This window comes from Nothoprocta perdicaria, unplaced genomic scaffold (genome assembly GCF_003342845.1).
Source record: "Nothoprocta perdicaria isolate Ctin4 unplaced genomic scaffold, notPer1 scaffold_226, whole genome shotgun sequence".
In the NCBI taxonomy this organism is placed as follows: domain Eukaryota; kingdom Metazoa; phylum Chordata; class Aves; order Tinamiformes; family Tinamidae; genus Nothoprocta; species Nothoprocta perdicaria.
This window is the reverse complement of record NW_020455445.1, coordinates 577,117-601,803: the sequence shown is the minus strand read 5'-3', so window position 1 is coordinate 601,803 and position 24,687 is coordinate 577,117.

Below are 24,687 nucleotides of genomic sequence, written 5' to 3'. Positions count from 1 at the left end.
AATTATTATTTTTTCTACTGTTGCACTAGCAGTATTTAGGAGTACTTCAGCTGAGAGTAGAGACAGTATTATTATTATTTTTTCGCTGTACTTAGTTTATACCTTCGGCAGCCATTTGTGCATTTCAAAGTTGTTTTCTTTATAGAGTCCATTAGTTAGTACCCACTGTTCTGTATGTGGATCTTCCACCCAGTGGTTTAAAAACAAAAAAGTAAAAGATAATGAACAGACAGCTGTAAAACCACATGGGGTTAGGGAATTAGAAAGCACTTCTTAAAAAATGTAATGCTTGACAGTGCATTTAACTAACCTTTTTTTTTTTTTTTTTTTTAGCTTACTAGCTTTCATGATGATAGTAAACCTTTAAATTTTGCCAATGATTTTATAACTTAGTGAGTAATGTTAGTGCAAACAGGTCCACAGCCTTTTCTACTTAACTGGTCCAGTAGCAATACTTCCATTCTGATCTGAGACTTCCCTTTTTATGTTGAGSTTATCTTTTAAAGGCATAAATCTAATTTTCTTGGGCATGAATGAGACCCTTGAGTAAACTAATTCTTATTTGCAGCATCATGTAGYGAGCTTACTTATGGCTTCGTGTCCATTGACTTTAACCAGCCCCGCTGGTGTTCTGCCACGTTATCTCATCGGGACACAGCACGGAAGATGCAGCACTAACCAGGTGCATGACCTAGTTGCTGTTTTCAACCTCTTGTAAGCATGCTGSATCAAACCATCAAATGGAATTTGGAAAAGGAAAACATTTTGAGATACATTAATTACATGACAGCCCTGAGAAATAATTCTTAGTGGAATATGATGAACTTTTTTTCCATTGCTACTACTGAAGCGTTCTTTTTTATCTGAAAGAAGGAAAAATCCATCTATTTTTATTCCACTTTTTAATGTGATATTCTAGACAATTATTTTTGAGCAGTTTTAATTCTGGAAGATGTGKTTTGCCTTTGTGAAGTAGATTGAAAATGTGATAAGGCTTCATWTGTGTATATAATTTTTAGGGAAGATGTATGTATTCTAAAGGCTTCAGACAAAAATTCAGGATTTCGTATAAGAAAGTACAGTCAACCCCTAACAATTTAATGTCAGGCATTGCCAAAAAAATTTTTATTATGASTGATTATTCATAACATCTGATAAGATTCTGGATCCAATATAGATCATAAGAAATATGCTGCAATATGAATTTAATTTTATTCCTTTGTGGAGGAACTTTACAGAGAATAGGTCATTGTTTTATAATGAAAAAGGAGCGTCCTGGTAGAGCAGCACATTTTCTTCAAAATGATGCAAGATGAAAACAACAACTCAAGGAAATGCCTAAGAATCACTAGAATGATAAGCAGCAATACCTAAGTGAGAAATGCAGGGAATATGAATAAACATTTAAATGCAGTACATTTAAATTACTGAAAACATTAGCATTACAGAAAAGACTTTAAAAAACTATCCTTGAGGAATACAAGTTTACAACCAGATAAATAAACTTAAACAGAGCAAAACAGAGAGACAAATTACCTAAGTAGTACGGGTTAAGCCATGAGGGATTTGTCTTAAAATCAAAAGGTGCCCAACCATCCAACATTTTAATCCTGTGGAAATACAATGAGTAAGTTTAAGCAACGTTCTTCAGGAGGGTCTTTGTAGTTACATGACATATCATGCATGCTTTAAAATAAGATTTTAAGGGGAGTATGCTGGGCTCTCACAAACTTTCCATATTCCAGTAGGTGTCTCGCCCTTGCACACAGTGTCCATGATCTCCACTTTTAGTTAAGATGTCTGGCACTATGCATGCTAATCAGCAAGTTCCTAAAGGAAGATAATTAGTCATTTTATTGACTATAACATCTTTTCTTCTTTCACATAATCTTTTCTCTTACAATCTTTTATTCAAGTAGTGCAAGGAAGCATATTAGAACCAGCATTTTATATTAATTTTGAGAAGCCGTTTGCAATTTTATGCATTTAAATGAAGGTTTAGTTACAACAGTTGCCCTGAGTTTGCAAGTGTGCTCATGGAATAGCTGATCCCGGGTGCTCCCAGGCTGGAAGCCTCTGCTACTGGACTTTTAATATTATTAATTATTATTATTAAATATTATTATTAAATATTATTAAATTATTGTTATCTAAATTAAATTATATCCCCTTGTATTGGGCAATCATACTACACTGAAGCAAACCAATCTTACTTGAATGCTGCGAAGCAGACAGATAGGACTACATAGTACACAGTGTAGAAAACTACCATGCATATCAACAGGTTCACCAGCACTACCTGTAAAAGAGAAACACAGAGCAAAACCCGATACCGTGTTTGGTAAAATAATAATCATAGTCAGAAAATTATACTAGATTTCTATGACATTGTAATTTGAAAAAACATTTAGAAAACAAAATATTTAGAGAGAATTTTTGCTGTTTACTAGACCTCAATATTAACTTTAGACTTAGTTGTAATTATGTTGAAACTGTATACAAATAACCCGTTGAATATTGTAAAGCAGCAATTCAGTTTCCCAGCTTTTAGAAAGCATGTGCCCTAGTGCTTGCTTCTAAAAGAAAAGGTGTAGGCAACCTCAGAAGCGAGTAATGAGGGGTATCCTTTACCTTTTTGAAGTTTAATTATTTATTTTAAATAAATTCCAAATATGACCTGGAAAAAAAGTACTTGTAAATATGAGCAGGTCTCGAAAAGCAACCAGTGGCTAATGATCAAAGACTGAGTCCTTCTGCAGAAAAGAGAATGATATAGAGAATTATCCTAAGAAGTTACATTTCCTGAGCTATCTTGGTATCATTATTGCTTTCATTCTATTTCAGTGTTTTAATTTCTAAGCTGTGGTTTAGAAGCAATGCACAGGGAAAAAAAGACTGCGAGACTTAACATGATAATGTTTATAAAATGCCTTGGGAGCCTTTCAAGTAAAGCATAATTCCCATATCTCTCATTATTTAAGTTGGCTTCCTGAATTATACAGCCCCTAAGACATATTAATTCCTACAGGTATCATGTAAAATTGTATTTTGAAGGTTAATATATTTTGATAATAATTGTAGACTYTTGCTAATGCCTAACTCTTTAATTTCTGTTCTTCTGTGATGGCATAATGGCATTCAAGATATWTACTTGGGCTTTTATTTTTTTTAAAGCAAACATGGGACATAACACTAAGGATCTCTATGCATCAAACTGAAACAACTGTTTTGGTGTGTTATATGCTTACTTAAAGAAGCGCATGAAATCAAATATGTTCATTAAAGTCTGCTAGGAAGGTCAGTAATGCCACTATTTTTTTCTTGGTCTGCAGACTCTGTGGTATCATACATTTTCTCACTCTAGACAGTACTTTATCAGGCTGTATCCTTGCCTTATAATGACTGGATAAAGCTTTTTTCCTTCCAGTGTAAATTATCATATTTACATGTTCATTTTTTATGCAGTGGATATTATAATCAAGATATTTAGAAAGCAAATGCTGTCACAGAAGGGGTTGCTATATAAAACACTTGTGGGAATATAATATAAACTGRTTGTTCTGATTCAAAGGCCATTCAGGCCAATGCTCTCTATATTGTGTAAGCTCAGTATCTCACAACAGCGAATAACTTAAACTGAGGGAAGTAGTAAGTACTTCTTTCTTTAGCAGTCCTTGTAAGGAAATTGAAAATACAGAATTAATGTTTGTTCCTGGMTTCCTGCCTGATGTGTTTTAAAGCCCTTTTGTACCAAAGATTGCATCTGTATCTCTGCATTTGATATATCTTGATATACCTTGGTTCAGCTTTCTTCCAATAACACTTCAACTGTGAGAGTAAGTGCCACAGTTTAATTCTGGATATTGTGCGAAAGTACTTGATTTTGTGGGTTTTTTTAAACATACTTCATAGTTAATTGCACCTACTACGAGATTTGTAACTTGCAGATGTCCTTTTGTTCTTATGTTATCAGAAATAATGAATAATTTGCTCCCTACTTATGTTTCTGGTATTTCTACCTCATTATCTCCTACTCGAACAGCCTCTTTTTTAAGAGTTCTAGACTGTTTAATTCTCTACAAATACGAAATCTGTAACATAGCAGTGATTGTCATTGTTTATCTGTGCACTTTCCTAGTTCTGTATTTTCTCTCTAAAGAGATGGCTAGACTTGCAAGCCAACATTCTCATTTATTAAGTAAAATTTTGTTGAAKTGAACCATGAGATATAGACTGAAAGTGGCTGTGGCAGTTTTGTGCCTATATTGTGCATATATTGCAATTCCGATTACCCCGTTTATCAGAAATAGATTTAAAATGGAAGAATTAAGACGGAGATAATGAAATGTTCAGCAAAAATAATAATTTGGAAGCAMATTATGAAAAGCAACTCTACATAAAAGGAGTTATAGAATACAGGGAACTGGATACAATTTTTCATTGTGTTAGGATGSCAACAAGACATTATTGACTGCATATAGTGAAGCATTGTACCAAAGGCAAAAAAAGCCAGTGTTTGTTTTTTTGACCAATGACAGCAAATTTGCAACTAGAATAAATTTAAGAAAAAAATAAGTAAGAACTGGTAGGACTGAAGAAGAGTAAAAGGAGTCACACTTGTGTAAGATGATTACATGGAGTAAAGTAGGGGAAATAATTGGATGTTCATAATAAAAAAGGAAGAGGAGTTATTTGGAGAACAATTAAGACTAATAAAAAAAGACAAAAGTGTTTCAAAAATCATTTCCATTTTGCAAATTTTGAAAGAGATTGGATTTATTTATTTATTTATTTATTTATTTACTATTATTCAAGAATTCAAATCAAAATCAACTAACAAGTAGTTCCATGCCCTTATCATGGCTAGGAATTTTGAGAATAAATTTGGGTAATGTTCTTTACAGTAAATGATTCTAAGTTACTGATTTTTTAAAAAAAGGGGGAAAAATATACAGAGCCTTTTTGTTTTTTTTTTTAATCCTCCTTTTCAAATAAAACTAGGTTTGCAGATGAGTTTGGAGCAAAAAGAAAAAAAAAAAGGTAAAACAACCCACTTCTAAAGTGTAATTTCCATTTTCACTTAGTTTGTTGCATACTGGTAAATGCTAACACACCAAAAAAAAAAAGTGAAAAAAAAAAAAAAAGAAAAACAGTCTGTCTTCAAGAATACAGTCCCTCTGAAAGGGGCTATAACTGGACAACAATTCGGGCCGGCTCTTTTTCATGTGCTGCTCTTGCAGTGCTATGATACACAATAAGCCGTTAAGGCTTTGATTTTTAAGGCAGAAGAATATGAATAGAAGTAAGTATTATCTCCAAATACAACTCTGGGAAGATAAAGTGACATCCAATTTGGGGCTTTTTAAGGTATGTTAAGGAATGAAGTTGATGCAGAGAAGAGCCACAAAGGGGCTGATGGCAGTTTCTTTTTTCACTAGCACTACAACTCTAAACAGGTCAATCTGTTTAGCTCTGAGGTCTGATTTGATTATGATGGATAAGTACCTTCCCAGGCAGAAAATACCCGATACTTAAGGGCTGTTTACCCCATCAGAAGAGTCACAAGAGGTAAATGATTCAAAGTTATAGCTGGACAAATTCAAAAGATAAGGACATTTTTTAACAGTGAAGGCAATTAGCCAATGGAACAAACTATCCTTAGAAATAACAGGTTCTCCCAAGCAAGAGCAGATGCCTCCCTGGATGAAGCTTGTCTGTAGTGTATCTAATGTTCCCTTGTGGCCTTCCTTCTTTGAATGGTTGAATGCAGATAATACATTTACAGAACTGTCCTACATTTGACAGAAGTATGGGCACTCTGAACTTGGCAAACTACTTTTTTGTAATTGTTCTCTTGTAAATTACTGAAAAATAGATGTGTGTCAATGCATCCATCTCCCACAGCTGCCAGAGGGTTTGGTTTCTACTTCAATAGAGGAGAAATCCATCATGCCTGTACAAATTGATATTGGTCAATAAGTAAATGTTCAGCACAGTCGCTTATTCTACTTTTCTTTCCCTACATCAAAACAAAGCGAGACAAAACAGAAAAAGAATGATTAATCTTTGACCAGCTTGGTCTGAGGGGTAAATACAGCTTTCCCAATTCAACATTTTTTTGGTCTTGCTCYAGATGAAAATTGGTCAAATATCCCACTTTCTTGATTCTGTCCRATACTGTACCCAGTGGCCACTTTGATGTCCCTAGAGGACAAYGTCATGGGCAGGTCTAAAAGCCAGGCTCCGTTTCCTCCATCCCCAGCCTCCCCACCCCTGCTTGGATGTACCCTCAATGCTTCAAGCTTAATCTGTGGCACGTTTTTGATAAGGATCATTTCCATTCAATCCTCCCAAATGGATGCACATTTCATGGAACACTCCTCTATCTGCTGCCTCTCCTTTAAGCCTTATCTGCTGTAGATGTAGATATGTACTGTATTGAGAAAGATGAGAGGGGGCCATAGTGCAAATAACAGAGCTGAAGGAAGCTGTGAGTTGATGGCCTGTTGACCTTTAACTACAGTAGGTGAATTCCTGGCCTCCCTTGAAGTCAGTAACAAACTTTCATTGACTTCAAAGGACCAAGATTTTTCCCTTTGTACCCAGAATATTCTTAAGCCTTGCCTTACAGATACACTGATGTATTGCCTATAACATACTTTGCTTAGTCAAGTAAGCTAAAGAAATGCRTGCAACCCAGTGCTAAAGAATATGCTGGTAAAAGAACAACATGATAATTAAAAACCTGTGACATTTTTTCCAAGTGTACTCCATTTTTTATTTGACCTTTCCCTTGAAATTTAAATGTATATTTTTTWAAAATTTCAAAATACATTTAATTCTCTCTTCTGATTTTTGTTTTTAATGATTCCAATGAGAAAAACACAAGTTAAAGAAACTACATATTTTATATATATATATAAGTGTATATATATGTAAGTAATTTAAAGAAAGAATTTTAGGATTACACTATTGTCCTCAAATTTAAGGTTTTATCAGCCACTTCTAAGAATTAAATCTCATAAATGGAACTAGATTATAAACTTTGAAATCCTTTATATAAGATGTATTCTATACAGGAGGTGCCTGAAATACCATTATTTAGGAAGAGAACATYGAAGAATATTTTCTAAGAATGAATGCAACTGCTTTTTCAGGATCCCTACAGCCATCTAATACACTAAATACTATCCAGTGACTCACAATGCTGTACAAACCCAATTCTCTTTACCTTGGTTTCAGCAGTTTTGACCTTGAGAGCCATGGACACATGATGAGTACAGGAAACGATGTTGCTCTATTCCTAATGCMGTGTCAGCAGGAAGAAGCAGCTGTTTTTCACCCAAAAAGCATTCTTATGGGTGAGTATAGGACACAGGAAGGCAAGTTTATTGGATTAAACTGAACTGAGACAGAAGCCATCTGTGAGCCAACCGTAAGCTGCTGAAGACCAAGCAGAAAATCCGACCAGCTCATTAAATGTTCATACTTGGGTTAGCTACAGTCAGCTAAAGCATGTCAATAATAAAACTTGACCATTTGGAGACAAGACCAAAAGTAATAATTTCTGCCTTCTCTTTGCCTTTGCCACATTCATTTCATCACAGTTCCTTAGGCTATTATGCTCTTCTACTTTTAATTATGTATACAGTCCCTAACATCAATTCTATTAACTATCAATGAGGAAGGGTACTCGCTTCACACTGTCCTTTGTTAGCGTTTTCTTTTGACTATCACTTTATTACCTCAAGTATACTTCACATTAGATCAGATATGATTAAATTAAAAAATGCCTGGCTTACATTGCAACCTTAATTATTATTTTGTTTCTTCTGTGGAATGAAGTTTAGCTTAGCATATTTTAGCTCAGACCCACTTCTTCTGAGCAGTTCCTTAATGGATTCAGATTTGACTCTTTTTGCAGACACATTATGACTCGCTATGCCATGCTACTTGAATGAAAAAAAAACCCTGAAAAATCAAAACTGAATGGAAAATTAACTTACTTTTTTTGCTATTGCTAAGGTAATCTGAGCAAGTATCTTCTGTGTGTGTGTGTGTGTTTTAATTATATGAAATTAATGTTATCAGCTTTAAAGCATAGTCTGTGCTCAGCAAACAAGACATTTTGCTCACGGATTGGATAGTTCCAGATTGTAAATATTGTCAGGGAATTTACGATGTAAAATTCTTGCACATACAAAATGCCGACACAAAAATTTGTGCGCCAGTTAAGACCTCTTCTGAAGGCTGTCTASCCTAGATATATCAGCTGAAAATAACCATGACCTAAAATTAATTCACATAAACTTTTTCAGTGACTGCAAGTAGCAAGATAATGAATTGGATTAACCTAAGATTTGTTAATCATAACAATAGTTTACATTCACTGATTAGTTCACAAATAGTCAATTTAACTGATGTTAGAGGCTAGAACTAAAAGTCTGACCGCAAGGTAATGTAAGCTGTAGGCACAGATTTACTGCAGAGACTACGAGGTTGCTCCCGTTCCTGCTGCCGAGTCATACATTTAAAATATGGTGCGGGTACTGCTGCTTCTGCGGCGTCCTTGCTCCCACTGTGTAAGCAACGGGACCGTGATAACTCAGCAGCAAACCGGGAGGCTCAGAAAGTGTGTGATCCGAAATGCTGACTGGATCTGGGTTACGCAGCAGTGAATGCCAGCAGAAGAGATGTTGTGTTGGCAGCACAATACTGAGATAACGGAATAGCCACTTTTGGGGTCTCTTTTTTTCTCTGTTAGAATRCTTTTCTGCTAATTCAGCTCTAGGATGTACGACAACCACTGGTCAGCCGTGGAAGGCAGAAGACCTGTTTAATTCGCCTTAAAATAAATGATCTATTTTGGTTATTGCTAGCCCTAATTTTGAATACAGATAATTTTCTGCATTAAGCAGAAGCTTTAAGTGTTAAGCTAGTTTGTAAGGATATGAGGCAAAGCTCCATTACTTTTGAACTCGCAGCACGTGTGCTGTTCTGCGCTACAGAAGCACCCAGGGAGCAGTTATAACGATCATACATAGATATCTGGGCCAGGAATGGTTAATAAGCACCTGAATTTGGGTTTATGCAGCTGTACCTATACATGTTCATCATATCGTTGTGTATATACGAGAGTTAATGAATGGTAACAAAAGCACAACTGCAGACAATGCTCAAATGCAGCTGGAATGGAGGACAGTCACACAGGCCTTTGAAAACRGAATTAAGGATATTTGTATAGGACAATATAACTCCTTTAAGTAACTAATGACCAATACCACTTAGTACTACCCAGACACTACCCTGTTCCCATCCGCTGCCTGAACCAAAGCAAAAAGTCGTTTGGTAATGGCAACCTATGAGAAATTTTAATAAAAGCTTCATGCTTAGTTTGCTACCTAGGCTTATTACTTATGGGKTTTTTTTTAAGAATATTCCCACCACTTATGATGTAGTTTAATGGCATTACAAAACAATAATGATTTGTAGTATGATATCGTGCCAGTGCCATGAATATTCCATGAATATCTCTCATGGAAGGTACAACATGGTTGTGTTGCTGTTATGCTGATCGCATGCKCTCCTGCACGCTGGGCCCGAAGATACAGGGCCAGCCCCAGAGACCCACATTTGTTAAGTAATTCTCCAAAACTTAAAAGGCCTGAAATCAGGGATATGATTAAAGCTCATAGYGTATTGTTTCATTATCCCGGAATCTTTAAGGAAATACGTAGATCAGCCAAATGGATGCAGTCTACATTCTGTGGTGATAACTTCACAGTTTACTGAAGGGTGGTGACATCAAAACACGTGTACTCTGTCTCCATCTGCTGATAGGGAGGAACTACTCTTTAATAGCGTACTAGCAAAGAGCTTGGAACAAAATTATTAGTCACTGTTTTTGTTCTCTAATTACAGCGATTGTAGGACTGTGTCAATGAAGTGAAGAGAACTTGGTGAAATGTATTTTTTTTTCCAAAGCTGAAGAGCACTGCATTTTATTTGACTCTACAATGTGTTATAACTAATTGTATCCTATGAAAGTCACACCCCATACATATCTTGATGCTGACCCTAAATGCATCACATATCCTTAATATGGCTGCTTGGCTCCCATGTGGGAGGAGACAGAATTGTGGTGTGCAGAGCCGGTACATCCAGAAGAATGAAAGCAAGGAGGTTCTTTCCATCTTTATCCTGCGTTGCAGGTGGACATATTTTAAAGGACTGGAAATCTGAGAATTAAGTGGAAGCAAAATGTCCTTTTGATGAATCATTCTGCTAGTCCCAAATTTGGTTGGATTGCCTTTAACAATATGCTTTTGTCTCACTCCTGATAATATCATATAGAAGAGCTTTCAATATAATGGATTGCATAAGAGGTAAATTTTCTGGAATTTCAGCTCCTGAGAAGATGTCTCCTCAGATTTTGGTGTAAAAACACATGAACTCTAAAATCTTCATGGTACTAAAAGAATTAAATTTAGCTCAAAATTTTTGTCATTTGCACATGGCACATGAATTGGATTCTTTTTGAGATAATTAATCTCAATAAGCTATTTGTATCTAAGGAGTTGGCCTAATTAAAAGCAAAAACAGTAAACAGCATATTTTGTTTTGTTAACTGGCACTGCTGGTTTTGTGAGCAATTTAAATGTAGAGCCTGAAAGTATTGGCAGAGGAACCAATTTAATAGGCTTTGTTTATTTAAACATAGAAATTAATTTTATTGTTTGTGAATGGTGTGGGATTGATGGAATGGGAAATGAAGTCCTCTGTTTATCCAGAGAAAGATATAACACAATTGCAGTAATGTAAACTTCCCACCCTGGCCTGACTATATGTCTAAGAATCAAGTTYAATTATCTGTATTTAAAAAGCAATATTTGGCCTTTCTACTTAGAAGCCTAATGCAGTGAATAGCACAAGCCCAAATTTTRAAGATATTCTGGCAGCTCCATTGGTGTTAGGGGAACTTTTCATGACTGCAGTAAAGCACTGAAAAAAAGTTTCTAGGCCTAGGCCCACAGAAACTGAGGAGGGGGCTGCCAAATTGTTGCTACCAAACCTGTTTTTCTGGCATTTGAAAGAGATTTTAAAAGAACAAAATCTAACTGAAAGAACATAATGTGTGATGTTTGAATGGTTCATTCTAATCTCTAGCTTGAACCTATACAGAATCTGTTTGAATAGGTTGATTCTGTAGGACTCTATTTTATAGCTGATTCAAGTATTAACTTCATATTTATGCATTTATCCAGAAACACAGCAGGCAAAACTTTAAAGCAAGCAAATGCAATATAAAGCCTTGAACATAGAGATGAAAAGTTAAAGTGCATTCTAGGTTGGAAGAAATCTTCAGCAGTTGTGTCACATTAAGTGAAACTGCTCCCACAGGATAACAATATACTATGTGTATACCAGCAAAACAAAAGTGCTGGGAATACTTGTGGGCCAAATGATGTGAAAATATCAGTGTCTATTCTATAAAATTYTCTTAATCTCCAAAACAGGGTAACTACATGCAAGCTGCCTTTTAGGAGCACTCTCTGGCCTGTGCTAGTTGCTGAATCATGCCTCAAAATTACTTGAAACGCTGCTAGTTGGCATGGAAAAAATCTCTCCAGCGACCATTCTGTGGTTTAATTCTACATACAATCCCCTTTCTGTGCCCAAGGATGTTCCCGGTCACTGCTGAGTTTATTGGGACAGATGTAGCGATGGGGTCCATATGCAATGACCTCAGGGCTCGGTTTTGTTCACAGCTTGCAGGTGTCCCCAGCACGGTAAAATACTGCACTAATTACACATCTCTCCCTGGCACTCTCGGAAGAGATCCCCGAATTGATCGGGCACGGAAAGTGAACTCCTTTATCATTCCTAGAAGTGCGTCTTGTGATTAAGGGGCTGATTCAGGCACTGGCGAGGTAATAGAAAGAAATTTGCACTGCCAATACCTGTCATAATGCAGTTAATAGACTGCTGGGGGACTGCTGGAAGGAAGACTTTTTGGAAGGAATATCAGGAGAGTTTCGTATTTAACATGTTTCCCTTTGCTCTTCTAAGTGGGAATCTAAATCAACTGACCCAAGTTCTTTTAAATCATGTTTTTTAAAGTTCTTTTAAATCACATTTTCAGGATTATGGAGAAAGTTATTTTGCATATGTTTTTCTGATTCATGTAGTACATTTTGCTGTTTATTGGAGTTTAAGGAAAGCGATTGCTTTAAAAACAAAGCCGGTGAGCAGAAGATGCCTGTACAGAGGAGGCAAGAATAAAGTATGTCTTTTCTTATTAGCTTGGAAAGTGTTATAATTAATGTTCTTTGTTATTTACATTCTTCACTTTGAACTCACGGTTTTAATGMGAGAAAATACAAAAATTATAAAACTGAACTGTTGTAGACTAAACCCCATCCAGAATGAATTCTCATCTACAAGGTTTTTCACTTACATTTATTTTTCATTGCCTGTGCCTGCAAAGCAAAACGTGTGCTGCTGAAATCACAGTGTTAGTTACATTCTTGAGTTCATCATATTTGAAAACAGGTGTCAAAATGGTGCAGGAAAATTGTCCATTTTCTAGAGAAAAAAAATCTCCTCCCCCAACAAGTAAAGAGATACTTTTCCTATTCTTTTTTTTTTCACTCCAAAAGCAATCTGGAAACTTCCAATCAAGCCCTGTAGCACCCCAGAGGGTTTCTGCTCTCAGTTACACCTGTTGAACTCCATTATCTTCTGTTCTGCCCTAATTACATATAAACAAACTCCTTCACTTGACCTTGTTGACCCTGCCATTAGAAGTTTAATTGACTCTTGTGACCATGATTCATGGCCCAGAACAGAATGTAGGTCACTGTATCATAGCTATGCTGGCAATGGGGACAAAAAAAATATTTTTAATGGAATTAAGCATTTGTCAGTGATCTCTGAGTATGAGGCTGAATACAGATGCATTCAGTAACTCAATGAAACCTCTATGTGTATTTATGGTTTTGACTAATGCAATGTAAACACATGCATTATTAAGCTCAGAAACCAGATCTAATTTCTTTAAACAGTTTTTCTTTATTGCTTCTCTGATGTTAGATCCAACTGATCTTTGTCAGGAAAACAAACAAACAAAAATATTTTATCTATGTTTTCTCTAAAATGTATTTCAACAGAGCTTTAGAACATCTCCAATTTGATAAATTCATTATTGACTGCCTTTCTACASTAGAAAAGCGAATGACATCCTAGTATGAATTTCAGAAGCCTAAATCTTCCTTGAATCTAATTATTTTTTTTACTCACATTGCTCAAATTTCCCGTTTCTTTGGGATTCCTCTGCCAAGCAAGGATACTTCTAATACTGGSAGACCTGTGGTTCTTTTGTTCCTTTTGTTTCCTGGCATTCACTGAGATTAGCTGCTGCTGGGTGTTTGTCTTCTAGACTTGTTGGCATCCATTGGCTCCCAAGTGTTGAAACACGATAATCTCCATGATTATGGAATTGGCTCCCAGTAGAATTTAGACATGCGGGACTCGCTTCTTTTCACTGTTTTCAAAGTAGGAMTAGGGACATTTTATCCTGACATTGATTTTAATATCTTTTTTAAGCTTACTATGAAACTTAGCTATTTGTGTAGAAGGAAGGTCAGAAGTCCTTGGCACTTGGAATTTGAAGCTCTGAGATAGTTAGCTGTATAATAACAGCATGGAATGTGATTTTTCTACATCAAATACATTTCCTGTGTCCTGACACATATGGTAATAATAGTGAAGCAATAAATACTGCAGTAACAAAGATCTCTTCAGTATTATGAGTAGATAAATCTCCGGTTACTCTTAAGAAAAGTCAAATTAGCATTAAAAGTAGAGAAAAGAGACAAAGTTGCATAAGTGCTACCAGCTATCCATCACCAAAATACATCTTTTTTTTGCATTTCCTGAGCAGAGCTGCTTTGGGTTATGAGGCATGAAATGTGGTAGCTAGCTGKGACTATTCTTTCTATTTAGTAGCTTATAACCTTAAAGCAAACAGGCTGACTTGACCGTTTCTTTGCTTTTTCCACATGAGCAGCTTCTTTACTAGTCATGGAAGATCCTCAGGTAGGGCCACAGTTCTGTCATGCAAAAATTTTCAGCACCAGAAGTGCTTTTCTGTTCATCCTAGAGAGACTGGGGAGATGTGTGAATTGCAAGGTAGGTAACCATCCCTATTCTGGTCCATCTTGCTTGATGCAAAATGCTACAGGTGATTTATATCCAGCCACTCTGTACGGAACTTTTTGCYACAATTGTAAATGTTTATGCATTAGATAGTCAGCTTGAGTCAGGATTTTTTTTCCCCCTGTTTGATTACACAATGTTGGTATGAAAATGCAGGGTAAACAAAGAAAGTTACTCCTGTGGGCTTTAAAATAATTCTCACCTAAAGGTCAATATCTTTATATGCCTCTGATGATTGAATACACATTGATTTTTAAAATAATATAACTGTTTCACATTACTGTCTGTGTTCAAAATAGTTGCCACTAGATGGCAAACTGATTGTATGCAGACTTCTACACAAAGGAAAGAGATCTGCTGTTTGCTGGGTGACCAGGTGAACATATCGCATCAAATTTATCCTTCCCTGATTCCGTTGAAACCCGTGGAATTACACCAGAGAAAGATATGGCTCTTCAACCATAGGTACTGAAAGCACTTACAGTAAGTAAATATCATATTTATTGCTGCTTGCTTGTCTAAATTGCATCTGTTATGCCAAATCTTTTAACTTCACATCATACAGCAAAAATGCAAGATTTTTAGGCCCATCATTCAGCTTTAGGTATTAGATATGTTCCATGCTACCGAAGACRTAGTAAGAGACACATATTGACAAAGACAAAAGAGACTTGAAAATTCAAATTGAATTGTGTTTTTCATGTGCCTGGTTCTACAGGGCACATGTTAAACCAGCACATTTTACAGGGCCCGATCCTTCAAGTGCCACAATTCTCTGATCTAGAGAGCTTTGCATCAGCCAGTCCTCACAGAGCCTCAGCTATAATCAGGACCTTTTATATAGTAATCTTTTCCTTTCATAATTTGCAATAATGGATGGCTTTCCTAAATAGCTTCTGCAAATTTCCATTCAGAAGTGCTATTTCTGGTCACTTTTTAAAAGACATTAACCTACTCAGCATYTTTATCAGTTTCTCACCAATGCCACTTTACTGTTGTTAACAATACACAAGAAAATATATTATCGTCCTATATTAAAAAATAATTGGCATAGGCCTTAGTTCTTAGTATCTTGCTTGTCACAATTGTACTTTCTTATACTAACAGAGATACAGAAATATAATGTCTGTACTGTGACATTAACTAATGTTGATATCTATCTTTAATTAGTTTCAATTTGGAATCTGAAGTTTTACTTGCGTCATAACCCTGGTTACTCCGTGAATTAGTGAGCCTCGGATTCAGTGGTCCTTGAAGGGAAGGGATCAGCAGTTGTACCATCATTTTGTTATGGAAATATGCTTGCAATTCTGTCATGGGGGATATTTCTGACGCTCATTTAGCTTACCAGTGGTATACAGTGAAGGATAGAATTGGGGTTCGGGTGCTGATTTAATTTCTATTGGTGTTGCAAGTTGAMAGTGTTTAAAACTGCAGAGGACTGAAGGTGTTTATCAGAACTCCAAGARGATTCACTGTAAAGAAAACAGATGAACTTTAATACAGCTCCTAAGTAAATGTGGTAGGTCCACTGAGTGGGTTGGATAGAGGTACAGCTGCCTCTGGCTTTGCTCAGTTTGTGCCTAGTGAACTGCACTGTCCATCCGCATCCTTCCCTGGCCTCAAGGATACCATAGGCCGTGTCCCTAGCACGCTCATGATGCTTGCAGCTGTGCAGTAAAGCACTCATTGCAACTAGATCTTGTGTGCAGGGACAGGAGTTTTTCACTAGCAAGAGTCAGTAAGGCAGCTTTCTGCCCCATGAACAATTAGCAACATGTAAGCAACTTATTCTGAGGTTTTTAATATTCCTCTGAAGGGCCAGAGACCAGGCACAGCTAGAAATGGACCTCACACAGCACGAACTAACACTTTTAAGTGGTGCAGGGGATCTTTCCTTTTAGATTCCTGATTGGGGCAACCTCCTCACGTATTCAGTTTTCACTGATCACTGGATTTGGGTATGGCAAGGAATTTCCTCCAAATCAGATTTGCAAAGTACATGGAGGCACTTTTCCTTCCTCTCTCGTGTGGTTCTTTTTCAAAGATCACACCACCTAGTGAATCTTCTGTTCCTGTTGTGGCTTTGGACACGGGTGTCAACTTTGGTGTCCTGTTCTTTGACACCGTAGCTAAAGAATCTCTAGTTTTTCTGAGCTTTGAAATCCTATTCATCTAACTTAATAGCTTAATACTGAATATTATTCATTAAGAAATCAGGTTGAAACCTAATAGTTTGTATTACATTAGAGATATGACTACAGGTTCTAGTAGCTCCTTTTGGCTGCAGACTCAAAACATGAAAAAATTGTATGTGCCTAAACTTGCATGATTTCCTTATTGGAATGCCAACACCAGTGTTCTCAGATTTGTTGGTCAAATTTGAGACCATGGATCTGAATAAACAGTCACAGATTTTTTCTTGAAAAGTGAACTACTCATAGAAGTTCAGCCTCCTCACGGGTTTCTCCCATATGCAGAAAGTAAGCGGATTCAGTTCTTAGGTTAAATTGTAACTGTAAACTCTTTACAGTTTTGAGGGGCTCTTTTAAATAAAATTAAAGAAACATTAAAAGATCTGGAGTGTATCAGAATTAATATCTCATGATCTTGTTTTCAATACAAGACATGATCCTGCTCAAAGCAAAATTGCTTACAGAAGTCTTATGTAATATTTTGGATCAGTACTCCAAATGCGAGGGAATTCTCATGGCCTGGAAGTTTGAAGTCTTTTTTTGTAAAGAGTCGCTAATTTTTCCTGCAGCCAGAAACTGGGCATATATTGACATGTGTATTTAAAATAAGAAAACCCACTTGTTATTAAGTGAACTTTATAGAAGGCAAAGAGTTGTGTTTAAAAAAGGAAAAAAAATGTTAAAAGGACAAAACAGGCGCTGTGGAGTCTGCTTGTTTCTCCCACTGAGTTTACTTGGGGGATTTAGGAGGCCTCAGGCTTCCCATGTGTGTTGACCACCTTCAGTGAAGAGGCAGAACAGAAGTCTGCTCCCTCTGTACTCCTCTGTCTGCTACACGGGGATTCAGAAGTTTGATTCAGGGAGAATTGATGCTTAGGCCCTCTAATGCAAGATGCCAAAGTATGTATGTCTGAAATAGAGAAAAAAAAACAGCACATATTCAGCAAATGTGGGAATGGCATGAATTCTAGTTTCCAGTTCTCAGTTCTATGAAAAAAACTACATTACTACATACTAATTTTTGCTGCGCTGTCTCCAGTCCTCTCGCTAGGGAATTGGATTAATTTCTTTTAATTGCAAGACCCTGAGCTGTAAACACCCACCCCCCTGACATCAGAAGTACCCTCTGAGTTTGATTTTGGCTGAAGGAAGCGCGCAGTGTTTTCCCTGCTCTTGCAGGTGACAGGGCGCTGGTGGCCGGGTGCTCTGCTGTGAGGCTCTCACACGGTGCGTGCTACCTGTCTGAGTCACTAAAAATATAAAACACCCTTCTGAGCTTCTTCCTCCCACACTGCTACTACTACTACAAAAAAAAAAAAAAAAAAGCTTCCTTTTCTAGCTCAGGTTTGTATCTTCCTACATTAGCTTGCATTTAGGAAATTCTAGCTGAGTATCTAAGAATGACATTCTGGATTTTCTGAGTTTGAAAATAAAATGAATGCAACTCTCCAGACTATTGTTCCACTGAAATTAATTTGCCTACAAGATATTTGACTATARCTATACACTGTTCTTTGAGTTTTAGCCAAAAATGAAGCTTCTGTTGTAGTTCTGAAGCTGACTACATAGGCTTTAATTCAGCAAATACGGGCAACAGTGGTTTTCTCATTTCATTATTATCGTTCCTATATCTTCAYATATTTAACTCAAGAACCTAGCTGACCCCAGTGTGAAATGAATCACAAGCTGACCAGAAAAGTGCCAGAAGCACCGTTGGATTGAGCTGAATGTTCGAGTTAAGCCAGACAATTCAGTGTAGYTTTGCTTAAATAACATAACTTTTGAGGTATTCAACTTGAAATGAAATAACCATCTTAAAATATGTGTCTCTGTTTTGAGGGGCAGCTAGACCCAACAAACAGTTTGAGTTGAACATTATCAGTGTTCTAGAATGGGAAAGCGATAGGTTAAAGTCAAAATTATTTTGCAATACTTGGTGTCCGATTCAAGGTRTGGAGGACGTGTCTTTTCGAGTCACCGTGCCCGAACTACAGTTACAGCTGAATCCCTATGAGGCTATGATTAGTCAGCACTGTTTCAAAATAGACCTCAGGTCTCAGGTAGGCGCTCTGAAAATATGTAATTAGTGACCATCTGGAAAAATYAGATCAAAATTATTTGGTCAGTGTCATGCGAGAACCCCTCCGAAGGCAACGATGGGATCTTATTTTCAGCATCTCCATTCAGCTAGCTTTCCTTCTAGCAATACATTGCTTAATACCTTCCACACCTCCTGACTGTTAGAGCCAATGAAGCAGAAGTTTTGTAATCTCCTTCAGTTTATAATCCTGGGGAAACCCAGAGGAGATTTCTTAACGGGATTCACTGAGTGAGGGGGGTTTCTGTAGGAGAAATGGTGTACTGCCATGCCCTGATAGTGCATCATCCTGCTCGCGCCCAGGGGCTCAAATTAGGGCTTCGAAGGCAGTATTAATGTTGGCATCTCATATATGTTAAAGGCTTGACACTGCAACTTTAAAATGTCACTTTAGTGTTCTGTTTGACTCCTACACCATCTCCTTACCCCTTTACCATATCCCCAATTCCTGACATTTTATTCCCAGTTCCTAACAGTTACCCAACCAAATTCAGCTTCCACTTAGCAGCTCCCAGACTTCCAGCTAGCCGTCTTGTACTATCCATAATCCGTGCATTAGCTGGGCTTCAGTTGCAATCCCACTCCCTGAAATGCTCCTCTAAGCTTCCTCTTTCTCTTCGCACACTTGTTTGTCCTGGTCTCTTCGMTCAGTTAATCTCAGTTTTTCTCCCTCATGTATCTTGGCTGTTTGTCCTTCTCTAAGCCAGGTCTTCCACCCCAGCTCGCAGTCCCTGACTCTTGCACATCCACTTGGCAATTGACAGTCCCACTGCCTGTCTTATCCTACTCCTTCCATTTCCTTCTTCCCATAGACACTCCTAAATCCATCTTTTCTGCAAGCTATGTTCAAATGAATTTGTTCCTGAGTTCTCTCAACAGGACGATCCCAGGAGGCACTGGAAGCACTTGTGGTGCTTGACCACCATATAGAGCCATAATTCTTCCACCATAGGAAGAATTATATTTGTGCAGCCCTGAGTACTTCCACCTCAGATGAACTGTTCAGCCAAATCTCTAGCAAGCCTCCTGTGAACACAGACAAAATAAAATTTTTCAAATTTGGGTAGATTTTTAAATAGACAACAAAAATATTTCTCTAGCACAAAGCCCTCATTCCTCCCAAATTTAATATTTTTTCCAATARTTGCCGTCATTAAAACATTAAAAAGAAAGGTCAACATAACACACTTTTTGTCCAGCCTTGTTCTTATAAATGTCTAAATCATCTTATCTAGAAATTAAAAAGCAAACAAAGTAACTGAACTAAGGAAAGCATTTATCAAGAAGATTTTCAGCCCAAAACCTATTGGCAAGGTTACAAGCAACTGAAAGTAGGATCTCAGAGTGAGAAGTGTTAGTACTTCTTAATTGCAGATTGTGCCATCATACCCATCCACAGTATCCACAATTACAAGCACTCTGTATTAATCTCTCCCTATTGGAGTAACTTCTAAGGTGCCAAACTTGAAGCAACTGCAAGATTTGTGTTTATACAAATCAAAAATGTATCAAAACGTTCTTTCAAAAGTATATTGACATTCTCACAGAATTGCTCAAGCCTAAGACTTGCTGTTCCATCGTAAAATTACTAAGCGTACGCAATATACAGAGAACACATTATATGTCCCACACTTAGATGCATAATAATTATAAGGGTGCCCTCTATTTTAATTTAGAGTGTACCTCACTCACCCAACTCCATGTCCCTTTGAAGTTTCTCAGTTCCAGACCAGTCAGATTTCAGAGGGTTTTAAGTTTTCAGTCTTTACAAAAAAAAATTGATAAAACGATACGTTTTCTCACCTTGAATTAAACTGCCAGTTGTCAAGCTATTTTTTAGTTCAATATATATGAACATAATAGTTAAAAATTCAAAGAAGCTAAAGATGTCCAGTGTATGTTAGTGTAAAATGTCCCACTTGACTTCAGCTCCTGCGGTGCCCCCGGGAGAAGTGGCTGGAGGGTCACGAGGGACAGCCAACTGCTTGGGGTCTGCTGAGTCCAAGAGCACCAAGACGTCAYGTACCTGGGATCTATGGACACTGATACTCCATTTTACTTCTTGCTTTACTTACTTCTGCGAGGGGAATATTTTGATTTCCCCAGAAGGAATTCCCTTTGTTGACTGGCATTTCCAGAACCACTTTTTTGTTCATCACACCACTTGATGAGAATAGCACCTTAGCACATAAACTTCAGTGCAAAAGCCAGGCTCAGAAGCCAAAAAGATAAGTCTTTGAAAGCACTACCTGTTTCCAGTTCCAATAAGCTATGAGCCATTTGTGCTCCACTGGTGCTTTTATATGTATATGGACACTGATCAGGGTGTATAAATACCTCAAGGGAGGCAGTGAGGAGGATGGGGTGACCTCTCTTCAGTGGTGGCCAGTGATAGGACTAGAGGAAACGGCCACAAGCTGAGGCACCAAAAGTTCCACAGGAACTTAAGGAAACATTTCTTGACAGTGAGGGTGACAGGGCCCTGGAACAGGCTGCCCAGRGAGKTTGTGGRGTCTCCTTCTCTGGAGATCTTTAAAACCTGCTTGGACGCAGCCCTGTGCCATGTGCTCTGGGTGACCCTGYGTGTGCAGGGGTTTGGACTGGATGACCTCTGAGGTCGCTTCCAACCTTAAGCGTTCTGTGATTCTRTGCGGGGGCAGTGATGCCATATATAATTCACCATTTAAGAGTAGGGCTGCCGCAGGTTCTCCTGCAGCCCTGCCGATTTTGGGGGCAGGAGCAGGGCTGGGAGCTATCGCTGGGGCTCAGGAARCTGCCCAGCCTCGCTGAGTGCTCAGGGAGCCCCATGGCTGCCCCGGCCACCATGGGCGCCCGGACATGGCCTGCCATGTCGCTGCACGGCCCGCACYGGGCGCGCTCCTCGGGGCGGCGAACTGGGCAGGGTCCAAGCAGACATGGAGACCTGGGGAAGCGGAGCAAAAGTAGAGCCAAGGAAGCGAAATTCTGCTAAGTGATCTGTAGCCTGATGTCTCGGCTGTTAAATCACAGAATGGTTAAGGTTGGAAGGGACCTCTAGAGATCATCTAGTCTAGCCCCCCTGCTCCAGCAGGGACACCTGGAGCATGTGGCACAGGGTGGCATCCAGGTGGACTTTGAGGACCTCCAGAGAAGGAGACTCCACAACCATCTTTAAATGGAATGACCATCTTTAAAAGAAAAAAAAAAAAAAAAAAAGGAAAAAATCTTTGCGAACAAACATCTCAGATCTTGGGTTGCATTCCTCTCTTCTGCAACTGAAAGCTGCTTTAGAACAAAATCCCCTGCTTTCCAGTTGCTAGACACAGGGTTCGTCGCAGGTAAATTTTAAATTGGCGCAGAGAATGTGGTACTCTGGTAAACTGAATCTGCTGACAGAATTCTTACTTCTACAGCGTTACATTTTGAAATGTTTCCTTTTAGGAAGCAGGAGAGCCGGAGGATGTGCAGCTTTCACCATGGKCACTGTGCAGAGAGGGCTGCACTCTGCACACCCATAGAGTTACTGCTGTCGCCTGGTCTAGCTGCTTCAATTTACATAGCTTTCTTTTTGTCGTAGGTGTCGGTCTTTTCCATTAAAAATTTGCCCAGCCTATGTGCAAAATGAAAAATACTACTTTTTCCTAACATTCATAGTATTAGAGGCATTTTCACCTCCTGAAGCTCTAATGTGTAAACACAATATCTACTAAATCCAGTACGTTTTTGCTCCAAAGTCACTAGATTGTTTTCAGACATCGGCAAAATTTTCAAACTGGTGTAAAGATTCAGCAGCTTTAGTTCCCGCTGGCAATTAATGTTCTGTTGGCTGCAGTGGGCTTTTGGCTGCCCAGTCTTTGCATTGGTTTATATGTACTTTTTATCTTCTAATGTTTAACTTCTCCTAACTTCAAGCATGTGTATATTGACCACAATGCTGCAGTTGCACACAAATATATAGGGAATAAAGCACACTGTTCAAGGCCTTGATGCTCTCTTGTATGTAACGTCGCCTTTACTTCAGAGAGTCAAAATTGCTATGTGACCCCTTAGGGTGCCTGAAATGCTGTGGGGATTTACAGTTCTGCACAGGGAAATGTGGCCCATGTGATCATATGCAGCAACTGCAGAACTCGTCATTTATTCTGCAGATTTCTCCTCAGATTCCTGTTGTAGATTTCTCGAATTCAGTCCCTGTTAGAATAGCATCCAGCAAAAACTATTCTGATGGTTCTTCAATAACCAGTGCAATATGACCTTGTAGTCTTGATTAACTTTCAGAGCACTGGGCTCTACATCACCGGGAACACTTAGTTATTGCTCTTATTGACAGACTCAGCTGAGACGGGCTCCAGTCAATGCTCCCTGGAACAGAGCTGTCTCTCTGCTAAGCTCAAGAGGTGACTGGAACCCCAGTTTGCCTGAAGAGGCTCCTCCAGCATCAGTGTTGAAGGTACTAGGGCTACCCTGTTGATTTATACTGTACGAGATTTGGTTGGTCTATACTATACTGTACAAGACTTGTATAGGCAGCCAGGTCTGTGTGTATATGTCTGCTTCAGAAACATCCCCCCCCCCATATTTTACACACCTTACACACCAGCTTAACAGGTGGCAAATGCAACAAGATTATGAAKGATTTTCATTCTAAAGCCCTATTTTCTGTCTTTCATTACTTGCTGAAATATTTCAGGCTCAAGTTTTCCATGCTTAGCTTCTGCCAGCGCTTATATTTTCACCTGTAAGGATATTTGATAGATTCATTTGGGAAAAAATAATTTTTAAAARARTTTAAAAAATAACTCTATAGATAATATAGCATGGTAGGAATTAGCATGGAAATATTCATTACTTTGGGGTTGGTGTTGGTCTTACCCAGAGGAAAATTAACTCCGAATTAGCTAGCCTGTAAGCATTCCTAAATTGGCTTTAGAGCCCCAGGAGCAGCAGCTAGAGCTAGAGAAAGGTTGATCTTGCTCTTGTTGCTTGAGGGTTTGGGAGCTGATCCTGCAACTTGTCCGTGCGCGTGGCAAACACCCGGCATCCGCTCAGCTCCCAAGCGGAGCTGAACCCGCGGGCTGCGGCGGGGGCGCCCCGAGAGCCCTGCTGGGCGCCGCTGCAGCGGGGCCCGCGCGCGGCGGCCCCACACGCTGCCCCCTGCGCTGCCCCCCGCGTGGCGCCCGCAGTGGGGCGAGCGGCGCGTGCAGCAGGTTTATGTGATGGTGCCTGCCCTGGCCCGAGCTGCAGCTGCGGCGTCCCCGGGGTGCGCAGAGCCYGGCGCGCTGCAGCCCCGCTCTGATCAGCGGTGCTCCTGTAAACAGAGCTGTGCAGCACTGTGGCCTATTTCAGCAACAAGAAATCRTGATTTTGCTTAACACTAGGATTTTTCTTTTTTTAATACAACTACTTTTGCTCAGTGTTCTGATGCAAATACAGATCACGCTATCCAGAACTGGGCACCTATCTTCTCAGCAGAATGACGCTGTGCCAGAAAGGCAAAATATTCATGTTCTGGCTCACATGCATGTAAACTATCACACTGCAGAGCTCCATGGAAGCATAATGTAGAGCAGATACTATCCGGCTTTGTGTGAATAAATGCATTTGCAAAGGTGCATTCTGCTTTAGGGAAATTATACAATAAATACCACTTTATTATATTATGATCCTGTTGTTGTAGATGTGGGTCAGTCTATTTTTATGGGTACTTATATAACTCAATTATTTGTTCCCAGCTGAAACTTGGCTTAGATTCCRTACAGAAAGCAACCCTATTACTTGCAAAAGGATTGATTCAGCCTTTCAATACATGCATGCGCACGCGCATGTGCATCACCCAAATATAATTGTAGCCTCCSCTTCCTCACTCAGATAACGTTTCTTCCTCATTCGGAGACAATTAGGTGACAACTCTTTTTCAGTGGATGGATGCTCAGAGTTACCTCGTGCTAGACAGGTAGAGTATAAGAAATATTATGAATGGGAACACTGCAGCAGCATCCTGCAGGAAACAGGTTTTGCCAAAAGTTGCCTGACCRAAAACTGTACTTCAGGTATCACGTAGTCTATAATGTTAGACATGTAGCTAAATTCACCGTGTAGTTAATTAAAAGCAATAAACTTCTCATTTGTGAGTCTGAATGCTGCTCTAGGGAGCATCCTTCACTCCGATGACTTTTTTTCCAAAAAGCCTCAGCTCCA